This window comes from Leptinotarsa decemlineata, unplaced genomic scaffold (genome assembly GCF_025532065.1).
Source record: "Leptinotarsa decemlineata unplaced genomic scaffold, Ldec_3_MD MMD2_tig00002974_RagTag_RagTag, whole genome shotgun sequence".
NCBI lineage: Eukaryota > Metazoa > Arthropoda > Insecta > Coleoptera > Chrysomelidae > Leptinotarsa > Leptinotarsa decemlineata.
The window spans coordinates 11,843,797-11,859,752 of NW_027412578.1; positions in this window are offsets into that span (position 1 = coordinate 11,843,797).

Genomic DNA, 15,956 nt, shown 5'->3' on the forward strand with positions numbered 1-15,956 from the left:
CCAGGTTTGTGCTCTTCCACAATCTGAAAAATTAATAAAGTTATATAAAAAAATCTGTATGTCAAAAAACATATACCTCTTTTCAATTGAGGCGATATTCTCTGACGAATAATTGTGATTTGTTAACGAAACATTATTCATACAAAGAAAACTGATCATTGGAATTTCAATTTTCTCTATTAATTCCTCAAAGGGATGGCGAAATTTATAAATACGACAAGTTACATGCTAACTGGACTCTTCAGCGTTCTATATTATTGAGTAACTTTTCAGTTTACTCCATTATTACACCTCAGCAAACATTTAATTACGTTCTATTTAGTTTTCAGATTGTGAGAGATTATCACAAAAAACAATGAGAAACATAAACCAACATTTCTCTAATAAGTCAAGATCAGAGCAGAAAAATAAAGGAATCGTGATCCACTACCTGAACAAACTGTTTCGACCCGCAATTCGTCTCATCAGTAATGCCAGGTATAACCACGATAGCACAGAGGCACTCAGTTGTTCTCAAAAGACAAGCATGACTGAAGATATAAATAAATTTCTCCTTACGAAGATGTTATCTATTGGATGTGCTTTGGAAGCAACGTTTACAATGAAAGAAGTCTTCTGTCGTTCCCATAAACCGCATCTTCATGAGAAAGGAATCTCATTTACCGCCTTTTTCACTCTTGTTTTGAGAACAGCTGAGACCAGTGATTCATTTACTGTATCAGCATAGCATCACTGATGGGATCTCTGGTTTTGTAAGTGCACGTTTCGAAGGAGTTTCGACCTAGTGATTTGAATAATTGGGATGCACTGTTTGGAACTTTTGTTGTAGTAATGAATATTACTGGAGTTTTATTCAAACCGTTATTTTCATCCCTTCTTCTTCCTTCTCCAATTCTCACCCTGTATCTGTTGTCTGGTGCAAACTGACATTCATAACTGTATTTTTGAAATACTGCGGTACTCCCATTCAATAATCTACCCCCTGGATTAGCAAATATCGCAGAAACGAGTATAATTCACTACCCCTTCCTCGCATCAATTCGAACCAATCAAAACGCACACCATCACCATACACACAAAAAATACGGCCCGCTTTATCGGTCCATCGCTTTGGAAAAACTTGTTATTTCCACGAACATATTGCCTTCGAAAAACAAAACAACTCATATCGTTTTCGGTTCATAAGACAACTGGGTTAACGAGGAACGGGGAAAAGTACGATTTCTCCCGTGAGATATGTTTCGATACGCTTATTCACACATAGATCACCCCAGACGAGAACAACATTCAGCGGAATGCACTTTTTGCGCTATCAGGGTACGAGGTACAGTCCATAATTTCAGGTTCAGAAATAATAATGATAATAAATCTTAAGGAGGGTGGTGAAAGAGTACACGCATGCTAACGGTATGAAATTTGGGATAGACAAATGTTCAATAGTCCATCTCAAAAGAGGACGAAGCGGGGACTAAGGAGAGGATATGCAGAATGTAGATGGAAGCATCCAACACCATTTGGATGCCGGAGAGACGTATACTTACCTCGGGGTGGAACAACGCCACTCACAAAAGGTAACAGCAGTGAAGAACTTTCTCCGAGGTATCAGCACAAACTTCGACAGATCTGGTCATCGGAACTGCCGGGGATGAACAAAGTTGCTGCAACAAGTATGCTTGCTGTTCCAATGTTACTCTACTCTTTTGGAGTAGTGAACTAGGAAGGAGCTGTATCAACTCGACGTAAAGACCCGAAAAATGATGCAACCGTTCCACGATTGTACTTCCCCCGACAACAGGGAGGCCGTGGACTTTTCAGTTTGGAGTGTCTACATGACAGAATTGTACCGGATACAGCCTGTAAAGTCGTCAGGAGTTCGGATCCCTTTCTCTGCATGGTCGGTGACCATGAGAGAATAGAAATTGGAGCATTTCTCCTTAGGGCAGCTGCCCGAGCATCTGATGAACTAGGTATAGTTGTTGACACTGAACGAAGTGACCACAACTCTGTCACCGAGTTGGAACCCGTTTAGCAAAAAGCTCATATAAAAGCCGCAGAGATCATCTCACTTCTGCGGAAACACAAGGATGAGCCAATGCATGGGGTCTTCTCCAATAACATTGGAGATCTTGGGTTATCAAAGCGCCTGACTTTTGCTTTCCTTAGGTCGAGTGGGCTGAAGTCGGAAACTGAGGGGTTCATCATGGCTTGCCAGGATGGTGTCTTCAACACCTTAGTCTATCGCAGTCGCGTGATGGGTATAGAGGTTCCTGACACAAGGTGCAGGGCCTGCCGCGAGGCGCCCGGGACCCTAATTACTCACTATCAGCATGTCCAGCATAAGCGGTCACGGATTATATCCATCGACATAACACGGCCCTCAGAGTGATATATTACCATCTACGGCACTCTTACGGTATTGACAAGACACCGGTGTTGTCCTAGGCTTCAGAGGATATTGAATCCGTTGAGGGGAACGAGAGGTGCCGAACTTATTGGAACTATTCGTTCCCCGCCCTCAGGCTCATACAAGGTAATAAGCCTGATGTAGTATTTCTCGACCACCAGAGCAAAGCGATATTTGTCGTGGAGTTTTCAGCTCCTGGCGAGACGAATATCGTCCGAAAAGAGAAGGAAATATGGATAACATATCAAGATTTTCTCTTCGAACTCCGCAGACTCTACCCACACCACTCTGTCAAAATAGTTGTTCTGATTATTGGAGTTTTTGGTGGAATGATGCCCTTTCTACTCTCAAATCTTAAAATCATACCGGCTTGACACAGTGAAGAAGAAATTTTAGCCGGACAGATGCAGAAAGCTGTCATTCTTGACTCACTGCGCTTGCTCAGGGCACATAATTTTTGGATCCAGCGATCACTTACTCCACGGTGTGGGGAGTGGTCGGTGGTTGATAATGCTGGCGCGCCCTCCCAACTGTATCGGGGCTTCGGGGGATAGGGCCTGACCAGCGCACACTACGGTGAAAAAAAAAAAATTAATCTATATTTTCAGTTGAAAAGCATAAGTGTGTGAATACATTCAAAAATAATGAATTTAGTTTTGAAAAACTAAAAACACGCTTTTCAAGAGCATGGAACTGAAAAGTTGAAAATATTTTTTCAGTAATCTCAAAACAATAAACAAAAATACCAGTGTTATCGTGAAACAAGCGTCGGGCAATTGATTTACAAAAAATATGGCACAAAGCGCCAGTGGAATTTAAAGAGGGCATGCGGGGATATTGTCCCCAAGCCTCCACAGGAGAGGGGCCCCTACAATAAAGATAAAAAAATATTCAAAATTTGACGGGTGAGCAACGTTTAAGGTTTTCCTCCCAACCTTTCTTTTTAATTTTTGCAAGTTTCCATTTATTATCAATGTTGGATTTGATTGGGAATTTCAATGGCAATAGTCTTTCCCAATGTGTCAATTTTCGAATTTTCTGACGAAATCACTTGGAAATCTCTAAACTATACTATTTATTGAACGCGTCGATTTTCCCCTCTTCCCCTTCTTTGAAGATTCAACTTTTATCAAAAATTGTTTTTAGGCGCCACAGAGAAAAACATCTCTTCTGCAATGTCTACAAATAACCTAGGTGTACCTCAGGACTCCGTGCTAGGTCCGCTACTGTTTTTTCTGTATCACTGATTACCTTGAGGAATTTATTCAGAATTCTTCACTCATGTTTCATGCAGATGGACCACTGCATTAATATCCGCTGAGTATCAAGGTAACAATGTTGACAACTGTTGAAAATATGATTATAATTTGTTTCCAATCCAAACGAAACGAAAGTCTTGTGAAGATATTTCCATCCAGCCAGCCAGAAATTTCATTATTATTTTACCAAAAGGTTGAAGGGTTCGCCTATCAAAAAAAAAGAAACAATTCACAAATAGTCACTATAGGTTCAATTCATTTTCATAAATAGCTCTAATTTCAGCAGGTCTCGGTAGGAATGAATTTTTATGAGTATTGTCATTATTCAATACACACAAAAATGTAATTTGGGAAGTTGTGTATATAGACGAAGAAATAATTGGACGAACTCCACCATACCGGATTTGGCTGAAGCTAACAATGTGAAACAAGACAATTGCAACAAGGCTTGCATCTACTTTGTTTCAGTGTTTTCAATACCCCGCTATCAGGATGTTTATCCCCGAGGCTCGAATATGCAGAGGGATCGGATAATGTTTTCACGTGTTTACTCGATTTATTTGTTTACGAGTATTCAAATTGTAAAGTAATATTCATTGTCATTCGTCATTTCTGTCAAAAAATAATCGTCAAACTTCCATTTCTGTTTGAAGGTGGTTGACATTTAATTCGGACTTCCATTGTCTTTGTCATGACTTTGAAATGACAAATGAAGATGTATATAGCTGAAAATAACAATTTTATTAAGCAAAAAACCCGCAAATTTTATTTCTGTTGATCTTTCGAAGAGTGATACAATAAATTTGATGAGGCACGCCAATTGGCCTCAATTTGAGATTGGACAAAATTTAGTTTCTGCTAATCGACAATACAACAGCGAAAAAATTATAGTCAAACTCACAACTTTCTTGATAATAGAAAATGTATAAGACTGCCATCGTAATAATTGTTGCAGGTTATTTCTTTCATTATGTTCAGTTCTATGTCAGATGAGAATTTCAATGGAAAACTGGACATAATAAAACAGATAGCCGTCAACAATGATTGAGATAGCAGTCTGATACATTCTCTATCATCAAAAAAGATATACAGCCAAGCTTTGAAAGAAGTTTACCCAATTCAAATGAATGAGGATGAAGTTTATAGAACCTCAACCTACTTTGGCCAACCCACTACGGATATTTCTAATTTTCTACACAACAAAGGTGTAGGTAAAGTACATATTGCGTTCAAAACCAACAAAAACCAAGGCATGCACATTGTGAATCACAAATAATGAAAAGTTCAGTTTCAGAAAAATCTGGGGTGTATAAATCACTATGTGGGTCATGTCCCATGTTTTATATAGGTCAAACTGAAAGAAGGTTTAAATGCCGCATAATGGAACACACAAATAGTTTCCAGAATGGAACTAAAATCCATTCGAAACAAGCCGAAATATGTAGATATTCCTCAGTCTCCTATCAAGGTTAATTCGCAAGTGATTGATCCACCTTCTTCTTTATCAGTGCGGTCAATGGACTTAGGTCATTCTTGTCCCCCAAATATGAGCTGCAGTCCTAGTGGTTCTGGTTATCTTTCAGTGGAGATGATTCATGAAGCAAGAGCCAAATCGATCCCTCTACGAAACCCTTTATCATTTGGAAGGATTGATCGCAGCTTGAGAAATGGTTCTTATGCAGATTCTTCTTCGAGAAGAAGATTGGATTAGATAATTTAGGAAAACATTTGCTACATGAATAGCAATTCACAAGTGTTGTTCAGGACGAAGAATTTCAAGAACGAGGTTTTAATGATGAACGAGAATGAGAATGTTTCCTACTCATTCATCAAACTCAAACACCTGTACATGCAGCTGCAGTTTCGTAGGAATGTATCATGTTTCCCACCCACTGATTTCCTGGAGTCTTTGGAGTACATTAGATACTCGTTAGGATAACTAGAGGATTGTTCCGAATTCTTGGGGTTCTTGTTGAATACTCTTCATGAGCAAAACAATAGCAGAATCAATACTCCTTACCGCTCTGAGTTGAATGATTCCGTACAGTCTATCTCGTCTTGTGTTTTCAAATATTTTGCTAAGAAAATCTTCACTTGTTTACTTCAAATGATGCGGTGCTGCAGGTTTTTCCGGGTTTTCCTGCAGCTGAAAATGCAAATGCGCCACTGAAATCAAAAAATTCGCCTCGGAGCGCCAATTAATTTCCATTGTTGTTTCATAATTGTTTTTTCAAACAATGGGGAATGTTCCTCCTGACGAAAATCAAGTTGTTTTCATGAAAGAGCTCTAAAACAACGCATTCAAACTTATCATTTCAACCTTTTTCTTTAAAAAATTATTTAAATACTCACAAAAGAGGAATCAAATGATGCATTCAACATTTAAAGGGATTCGTTTCTATTTTACCTTTTGGCAACATCGGTTATAGCTAATAAAGGACAATGAATCTGTTACCTGTATGAAACAAACAAAGATGACATATTTCAGAGGCGTGCTGTTCTGTTTACTTATGTTCCGAGTTCCGAGACATTCTGTATAATAAAATAACAAAACAACTGTTGTTTATGTGATTTGTGGAGGCGGTTTTGAACTATAATTTATATTTTGCCTCAATTGTTGATATATAAAGATGATTTTTCTTTATTAAGGTAGAATATCTAGGTACGTATGAATTATTTCAACTTGATATAAGCGCTGTTGTCAATATGTGAATTAGAAACAAATTCCTTTAAAAATTAAAACCCAACATTTGAAACATCAATTTGAATACTTTTCGAAGTGAATTTGAAAAACTCATGAATAGAACTCAACTTTATTTTGTTCAAACTTGCATTTGTTGTAATAACCCGAATTGAGAAACATTCCCCATTCAACTGAAACTCAAATTCTTCCCCACTGACTTTTGTGTGAAGGTTCATTCTCCATATTATGCAAACTCTGACCAATCAAAGCGTAAACGAGCAATGCCCCAAAAGAAGCCGTCATGTACATATTGTTTACCGATTGCTAAATCCCTTTAACCACTTTACCACAATTTTTCTCCGACGTATGTCAACAGTACAACAATTCATAAAGCTCCGTGTTTGTTTTCTACTCACAGAATTGCAAAGCCAACCAGTTTGCTTTGAAGGCATGTCGGAATAGTTTATTTTACTCTTAATGAAAACGTTTGTTTGGAATTATTTAACTAACAATGAATCTGAAATTGAAAACGTGGATATTTCATTTGTGTCTGTACGAACTTTGAAGTTTCTTGAAATAATAGAACAATCGCGAATTAACTTTCGATTCACGTCAAAAATTTCACGTTCACGTGATTTTGTTCAGGAAATTTTATTGTTTGAGAAAAATGTTCTCATGATTATGCATCTGAAAAAACATTGTTCTTTCATCATATAACTACCAGTGAGGAATTTTCATCGTGTGAAAATGTATTCGACTGAATTTCCCGAAGAAAGAGAAAAGTTCAGTAACTGTTACAAATGACACTAACCTAAATATATTTGAAGATGACTTTCAAGCATGATTCCTGATCAACAACATTGATAATGAATCTCCATGATATTTTCCAAAATTTCTTTGTTTGAGGATACATTGAAAAAACTCAAATTGTATTTTTCAAATTTTGTTGCCAATATTGTAGGAAGCCTCTGAATGCATTTGATTTTTCCACCAATAAGAACCTATGATTTTCATTTCGTTCTCATCATATTCCATTCATAATGTAATAACACAATTTAGTTTTCAGATTATGAAAAAACTATGAGTTTTCAAATTGATTCCCTGTTTTTATTATTCATCCCAATTATAATGAACAACTGAAATTAATATACATAAATAGATCTTCTAATCTCAACAAAGATTATGATCAGTTTCCAAAGAGAATCGAATAATGTCTGTGAAACATATATAGTCGCACGTGAAACTAATTGCTGGCATGGCGACGGGTCGCCATGCACAAGCGACTGTGCCATTCTTCCCACTGGTTTGGCGTTACGCTACCGCTCTCCCCATACTGAGTTCGGATACTTATAATGTATACAATTGTGTTTGCTACAGTAAACGGCTTAATGACACTACGACACACTATCAAGTAAGTTAATCATAATTTGATCTTTTATAATTGAATCGGGCATTCACCTGTACATTAAGCCCGTGTATATTTGGTCTGTCTCAAGGGTGAATAAATGTACTACTCTTTTGGTAGATGGAAATTTACACAATTTTCATTTTCATTAACACAAGTAATTAATGAATAATTTTGATTTGATTCATATAAAAATAATGCTCTGAAACATTTGCTTGTGGAATAAATTTCACAAAGACTAACAAAATTATGTTTCAAAATATTTTCTTATCTGTTCCATACAGAAACAATCAAAAATTAATGAATTGGATAATTTTCTAACGATGATGGAATTCATTGAAATTCATATTGAAACGATTATCAGCTATAATATCCCAAGGACATTGATAACTAACGAAATAATTTTATCACAGTTTTCGAAAGCACGTTATTTGGTAACATCCCGACGCCGAAGGCGGAGGGATGTTACCAAATAACCAAAATTATGAGTTATTTATCAATGTTCGAGGGATATTCGGTGAGAAAATTTTTTGCAATTCGAACAAAATTATTTATTGAACACACAGTTATTAACACCAAAGCGAGGAAGTGACATTTTCGAAATAAATTGAATTACTGAAATGTCAAACAACTTTATTGTGTTGGTTGCTTAGCAATGTCATGACATAAGTGATAACTACCCGTGAAAACTATCCATGGGTAGTTATCAGTGTAATGATGGTTTCATTGGTTATTTCGACACACATGACTAGAAATAGACAAATTTGATAGGATAATTTTTTTGGCAAAAAATTTTCAGCTATAATATCCCAAGGACATTGATAACTAACGAAATAATTTTATCACAGTTTTCGAAAGCACGTTATTTGGTAACATCCCGACGCCGAAGGCGGAGGGATGTTACCTGAAATAACGTGCTTGAGGAAGTTGTGATAAAATTATGAGTTATTTATCAATGTTCGAGGGATATTCGGTGAGAAAATTTTTTGCAATTCGAACAAAATTATTTATTGAACACACAGTTATTAAAAGAACAATTCGTATAATGATATTCCGTTGATCTTGCTGTATTTGCCTCGGTTACTGCATAGGTGTTTCCACGCATACTATTGATTAACAGTAGCCTCCTTAAACTCTGTGCTATCCTTTTTTCTCATATTAATCGCCCAATCCTTGAGTATTAATGCAAGCTCTTCGAGAGTACGATTTCCATCCAATTCATATTTTCTGGCGTCACAAAACTCCATAAATATTTTCCAAGTGTATTTTTTACTATTGACAGTATTTTTTGGTGTATTTTCTTCAATGATTTTGTCAATTGCCGCATCATTTTGAACACCAAAGCGAGGAAGTGACATTTTCGAAATAAATTGAATTACTGAAATGTCAAACAACTCTATTGTGTTGGTTGCTTAGCAATGTCATGACATAAGTGATAACTACCCGTGAAAACTATCCATGGGTAGTTATCAGTGTAATGATGGTTTCATTGGTTATTTCGACACACATGACTAGAAATAGACAAATTTGATAGGATACTTTTTTTGGCAAAAAATTTTCATTGATATTTATAATTCAAGATCTTGAATTGCAATAACAAGCTGATATTCTTGAGTTTACTGGTATATTAAAACCACATTGAATTTTTTTCTGAAGGACGTTTTCCTGAGACAATTGAAAAAAGTCAGTCTACTCTGAAGTATCCGAAAATGCTTCGTTTCGGGAATACAGGGTGTTGAAATTGACTATTTTTGTTTTGATTTTGGAAAATATGTGTTATCAGCACGAAATTTTGTATCCTGGTGTTTTTTGACGTGGAAAATCATAATTTTGTAGTGATTTTCATCTAACATCTAGAGGGTGCTTCATACGCTGTCATCATTTATTTCAGATTGCCCTAACTTTTTTGACAGTAAACTTTTGGTACTTTTCATGAAAAAACATAATTCCCACATCTTTTCCTAGTAAAAAAGGTACATTTCCTCAACAACGCTGGAGGTGATCGATTTCGAGATATTTACAATTTTCTATATCGATGCTTATTACTTAGCTCCTAGGGCGCTAAGTAAAATTGCTGATAGCATTACAAGAACTGAATATATGTGGTGGATCTCATCAAAATAAATAACTTTTTTTCATGAAATGTTTATCAAAAATCATTTGTTTTCGAGATACATATTGTTGAATTTTTCCACAACATAGTTTGTTTTCGTCATACGTTTTTTGCAATTTTACTTATTTTTATCTCGAAAACGTATGATTTTTCCATGAACATTCAATTGAAAAAAGTTGTTTATTTTGACAAGATCTACCACATACTTAGTTGTTGTAATGTTGTCAGAAACTTTACTTGGCGCTCTAGCAACTGAGTAGGTAATATGAATAGTTAATGGGGAAATGTACCTTTTTAAGTTGGAGAAGCTGTGGGAATCAGGTTTTTTATTAACACGCTTTCATTAGCTTCACCTGTATGTATGTATGTTTGTTTGTTTGCTTGTAACACTCAAGCTCGTGATCTGTATTTGACAGAATTATGAACATAATTGCTTGATCTATTCGAGGAAAGATGGCGCTGTACGTAATCCCCTTGATATATCGACATTATTGCTTGATCTATTCGCGGGCAGATGATGCTGTACGTAACCTCCTAGATATAATTCGAACTCACTTTACATGTATTTCTTTATTTGAAAAAATTATTTTTTTTATTAACACGCGTGATTGCTGCCTTATTTGTAACCTTCCTTTGCGTGCCTGCTGTCTTGGGCTTGTTAGCTGATTTTCAGGCTCCCACTCCGGAATCGGAAAATATTATTGGTCATTTATCTAAACAATATACGGCTGATTGATCACAAAGTTTAGATAAAATAAATATAGTTTAAAAAGGCTAAAAAACACGCTATTATAGCATACGAAACTGAAAAATGAAGGATAAATAGAGTTGAAAAAACTAAAAAACACGCTTTTAAAGAACATCGAACTAAAAAGTAGAATTTTTTTCCTAAATAAGCTTGAAACAACGAACAAAAATTTTAGTATTATTGTGAAGAAAGCGTGGGCGCTTATTTCAAAAAAAATATTTAATGAAAAGTACCAAAAGTTTACTGTCAAAAAAGTTGGGACAATTTTAAATTAATAGTGACAGCATACGCAGTATCCTCTAGATGTTGAATGGAAATTGATAGGAAATTATGATTTCTCACGTCGAAAAAACTCGGCGGGTTCCAAATTTTGTACAAATATTTTTTTTGCAAAAGTTATTTTTAAAACAAAACATTTCCGGAGACAAATTCATGAATATTTTTTTTTTATTGTTTCACCTGTATATTTCAGCGTACCTACTTATTTCACACCTCGTATTTCAATAATATATTTCTATGGATATTTTTGTACCCAACAATCATCACAGGGGTCACAAAATATTATTATTGATGTTTCACATCTGCCAGGCGTCCTCAGGTTCTATGACACAAGACTAAATAATTTCTGATGAAAAGGCTCACTATAAGAAATCGAAATATTCAACTCCATGTCACTATCTTCGTGACATGCAGTTTATGTCCCTTCCTACAGTATCCTCCAACCTTCTTACTCCGTCCTGGCCAAGTTCCTTCCACAACAAAGTGCCCCAATTAATTTGGAGAGATTTTCGTGAAAACTTGCTTCGTGGATTTATCTTCAAGATAACATCTCCACTTCAAAACAAGATTCATCAAACTTTTTATTCTCCTCTCTCATGAACATGGAATTTCCTGCTATATATCATACTCGAGAAGTTCGAACGATTTCTATCTGGAAATGAGGTATAACACGACATATATTCCTGTTGAGAGAGCCTGAAAAATGTAAAACCGGAGCTTGATAAGTAATGAAATATATTCAATAGGTACTTCGGAATGCCCTATTGGGGTTTATTCTCGAAATTCAAGTATGAATGCCTTGAATTCGTGGAGTGAAATAACAAAGACATACGCTGTCTGTTTTTATTTATCCCATAAAATATTCATGTATTCATCAATTTCTATTTTGTCCCCTTCACAGTCATCCTCCTCAGTTGTAATACACTCGTGCCGGAATTTTTCCAATCTTCAAAGCGGTTATGATAAATACTTTTTGGTATGTCATGGACCTCTCTCCGCGAGTCGATTTTCATCTCCTCAATCATCGCAAAAAACAACGTCCTTTCATAGGTCTCTTCGAATTGGAGTACAGAAAAAAGTCACAGGAAGGCAAATCTGGTTAATACGGTGGCTGAAGCATGAATACGGTGTTGCTTTTGGCTGAAAAATCACGAATAAGCAATGAGTGAGAAGGAGCATTATTGTGATGCAAAATCATGAACTATTTTTCCACAACAGCGGATGTTTTCTTCGTATTACTTTCCGCAAGCAATTCAAGATAATACTTACTCCTCATTTGATAAGAACTGTTGATGGACTTATTAAAAGACTACATATCGAGCCAAGCGAGCTTTTTCTCAGTTCAGCTCCACGATATAACTCAATTAGACGTTGCTTTTACTGATTTCAATCAGGTTCATTACGATATTCTGATGGAAAAGCTCAGTAAATATGGAATTTCAATTAAATTTCATGAACAATATTATTGCTCATAAAATCATCAAAGAAAAACAATTCGGATTTCAGACTAAAAAGAACACCCAAGATGCAATTTTTTCCTTCCTGTATGAGGTATATTCAGATATAAATGCCGGAGATGTAGCTGCAGCAGTATTTTGTGACCTAAAAAAGGATTTTGACTGTGTAGACCACAAAATACTTTTGCGAAAACTACATTGCCACGGCTGTGAGGGAGTTACTTTGGATTGTTTCCAATCCTACCTAACTGGGCGCAATCAAGTCGTAAAAAGTGATATAACTTCAAAATATATTAATATAGATTATGGAGTGCCACAAGGATCGGTTTTGGGACCCACCCTTTTTCTTGTATATATCAATGATTTACTGTGTTTAAATACTTTTGAAAAAATTACCTTATTTGCTGACGACACCACCATTTTATGGCATAGTAAAACTGTTGAAGATTTGAATAATAAGATAAGCAGAGATATTAATGTAATCAAGTCTTGGTGCGACTCGAATCTTCTCTCTTTCAATATAAAAAAAAACAAATATATTAACTTTCAAATGTACTTCAGAAGATATGCCTCTAAAAAATGAGAAGATTGAAAATAAAGACTGCAAAAAACTTTTGGGCCTATATATTGACAGTAAATTGAAGTTTGAAGCACACGTCAACCAATTGAAGAATAAAATCTCCTCAGGGTGCTATGCAATGAGAATTATTTCAAGGGAACTTGGTACTGCCACGGCTATGAACGCATATTATGCAATAATTGAACCTCAACTGCGATATGCCATTCCTTTCTGGAGGGTATGTAACTCTACTTTGCTAGATTCAGTACCTAAACTGTAAAAGAGAGCCATTAGATATGTGTTCAAACTAGGACCACGCAATTCATGTAGGCAGTTATTTGCAGAAAAAAATATATTGACAGTTGTGGCTCTCTTTGTAATGGAAACTGCGTGTCTTATACACAAACATAGGTCAAAATTTGGATATATTTCTTCGTGTCATAGCACTCGCCTAAAATCTAAAAATAATTTTAATTTACCATTGCCTTCTTCATCCCTAGTAAAGGACTCCATTTTCTATAACGGTGTTAAAATGTATAATCACTTACCGTCTCATTTTAGAAATAGCTACGACAGTATTGACAGCTTCAGAAAATACACAAAAAAACTTCTCGCGAGCAGACCCTATTATAGTTTGCAAGAATTTTACAATGACAACTTCCAGTGAAATTGTAATTTATTGCGGGTACTGTATAGCATACTCGATTAGACTGTTGACAAAATGTTCAAATAACATTTCATGACTGATATTTTATTTATTCATTGATACTTATTCTATTGAATAAAATGTATAATTGATAAATGTATATGTTTATATACTGCTTGTTCATATAACAATTTTATTTTTATTCTATTTTATTCATATTTTACATAATTGTGTGTATTTTGCCTTTTTTCTGTACGTGTATATTCTACTTTGTCAACAAAACAAGAGTTTTTTCGACAATAAAGTATATTTTCATTGATTGATTGATTTTTTAAACTAATGAAAAAGTATATTCAAAATCGTTTCCTCATTGTCAAACATAATGGAAAAATTTCAGATGAATTTCTAGCTAGGTCAGGTGTACCACAAGGATCAAATCTAGGCACACTTTTGTTCATAATTTTCATCAATAATTTACCATCAACTCTGAAATATTCGGACTGTCTTCTTTTTGCTAATGGTTTGAAACTCTTCAATTACACAACTTATTGAGTTAAAGTGAAAAAAAATAAAAGGTATAGGTATAAAAGGTGAAACGAATTGAGATTTCTTAGCGATTTCCATACTTCAAATTTGAGGTTTGAAGGATGACTTTTCCCTCCGCCCCATCGAACCACTCTATATCGACGATCCTTCAGTCATAACATTCATGTATAGTTTGTATATTAATATTCCACAAAAATATAAAGTTAGTGAAATTTCCTTATTCAAGTGCTGTTACAAAAAATATCTCATCGCTGCTCAATCAGAAAGTCATTGATTTCATAGATTTTAAATTTCTGAAAAATTTTCAGTATGAACATTTGACATGTTTTCTCTCCCTCTTTCCTCTCTTCTCCCTCTTTTTTTCTGTTCCTTTTTTTTGTTTTTTCTCTAGTTTAGTTTTCGTTCCTTCAAGGCTAGAACTAAGATCAACAGAACCTTTCCGGTACATGTTGTTTGTAGCCCCATTCGTAGTTTTTTCAATTAGTTTTATAGATTGAATAAATAATTGTATCTATATAAAATAAGGAACTACAAATAAATATTTCATTATTATTGTATTATATAAAAAAAAGCAAGTGAATGATTACAAATGAGCTCTGAAAGATATTGCTTTATAATTCATCACAGTGAATGAAAATGATTGATTAGATATTCAGTTTTATGAAGCAGAATAGGTCAGTTTTGAGAAAAGGAAGACTGAGTCTTGGCAGGTGTCGTTTCAACTAAGATAATATGGAGTTCAAGAGATTTGCTTGAAGTGACATCAACGATTTTTATTGATGTATCTTTTGAAACCCCCGAAGGTATGAATTGAACTTATCAACAAATATATCCAGTTTAAATTTCAAACTATATGTATATATCTGCTATCATTTTATGTTCGATCAAATTCCTGAAAAAAATTAATGACGAGCAATTTCTTCCACTATTCTTTCCTGTTATTTCAGCTTATTTTCTTTTTCATATATCCATTCCCTCTGGGGAGAAAAATTTTGTTGATTATCAAAATAAATGGAACGAATAAATATCCCTAAGAGCCTCTCTATCCAGGATTGATCTGATTTGGCAACATTCTGAGGATATTTCTGCGAAGGAAGAGATAAGAAGTAGAAAAATACACTATTTACATTGATGAATTAGCAGGCGAACTACAAGATGGTTGAATATGTAGGCGTTATTCGGAGTGAATGGAATCTTTTTTTTCATTTTCTGATACGTCCTGCAAATGATTTCACTGGGAGAAATTCAACGGCGTAAGAAGATATGGAAACAAGAAATCAAGAGAAATACTACGATGATGATTATCATAGATTCTCATGGGAAGTAAACTGAAGATGAAAGGGATACATGAAGATGTCATGAGATTCCACAGCGTTGATAGAAAAAAGAAGCTGAAGCTTATTCAAGCGCTACAAAACACTAATTTCCCTTCTATTAGAAATTTACAGTAGTTCTAAAAAGAAACGAAAAACGATATCAACTAATTGGTTCCGACGAAGTGCTTCAAATCACCCAAAAAAATCATTTCGAAATCATTGAAATTCTGTAGGCGCAACTGCTATTCAAAGTTCGTGAATAGACTTTTCACGCCCACAAAAAACTCTGGCTGAAAAAGAAGTTTTATGATACAGAACAATAGAGACACAGGCACCTATCTGCGACACCTCAATGACGGAACTGATGGACGGAGCTGATGGAAAATTATTTGGCCAAGAGATGACAAACAACCAGTGCTGTGATGATGATGATCTGATCTTGTATTCGGTTTCTGCAATATGGAGGAAAACGTTGACCAAGAACTGAGCCACATAGAAGTGTATCTTCAAACAGACTGGATGTTCCAAAGAGTTGGTGGAA